Raw genomic sequence first — 1080 nt, 5'->3', positions numbered from 1 at the left:
CTTCACTACCCAAGTCCTTGACTCACTTTCTCTTTGCTGCTTTTCCTTCCTTCTGTCTTTCTCTTCCTTCTCTCTTATTCATCCCCCTTTCCCTTCTACCTTTTGATTTCCCATTTTCTTTATCAGGAATTACTGCTAAAGCCCTAAAGATGCTGTAAAACCAGCCCAGGTACATCACTGAATTCTTAGGAGAGCCAGTCAGAGGTTGGCCCTCATCCCAGGTTGTTTGGAGGCTGTTGAACAAGCTGAACATCTCTAATCCAGTCACATTGCTCCAGTCTCAGTAGAGACTCAGTCTATTTGGAGGATTTTATATTTCGGGAACTACTAGGGTATGTTTGTAAGGTGAAATAATTAATGACTGGGATGGTTACTCTAAAAGGAAGAGAGAATGGTATCTCACTTCTCAGATAAATGTGTTTTTAAATCCAGCTTTCCGATCTACTCTGTGTCTATGTGACCATTTGGACAATCATCCAGAGGCCTCAGGCAGTGAACAGATGCACACCAGTATTTCTGCCTTTCAATTGTTCAGAGTGTTTATGATACATGGGGTTCCTGTGGGTCAGCTAGTAGGCAGCTCACTGTGGTTGCTTAATTTTCTCCAGATGATGCTTGCAGATTCAGGGAAACAGAGAGGCTGTGGTGACTACTGCAGGTGGGGAGTTGTGGTTCCAGAACATTTCCCCTTATTAAAAAGGAAACTATGACGTTGGGGATCCCCAACTTGTGAATGTCCTGGAAAATCACAAGGATATCCCACAAGGGAAACACTTGTCAGTCAGGGGGAATTTCAGATCAGTCTGTCTTGATCAAGAAAATGCTACAACAGCACCATGTAAGTCAGTGATGTCAGAACTTTCCCATCTCGTTACCATTTCCCCTGATCCAACCTGGCCCAAGGAATGAAGATCCAGAGAGGGAGAGAGAAGGGACCTTGCAGAAATGGACATATCTGCATTTCCTGGTAGGTTCCCTGGGCCTCAGCAGGGGAGAGGGAAACACTGAATAGGCTGAATATGAGATGGAGCTGACACTTGACTGACCTGGACTTGTGAAACTCAGAGTGATAGAATGTAT

The sequence above is a fragment of the Bubalus kerabau genome, chromosome 3 (assembly GCF_029407905.1).
Source record: "Bubalus kerabau isolate K-KA32 ecotype Philippines breed swamp buffalo chromosome 3, PCC_UOA_SB_1v2, whole genome shotgun sequence".
In the NCBI taxonomy this organism is placed as follows: domain Eukaryota; kingdom Metazoa; phylum Chordata; class Mammalia; order Artiodactyla; family Bovidae; genus Bubalus; species Bubalus kerabau.
This window is presented reverse-complemented; position numbering follows the sequence as displayed.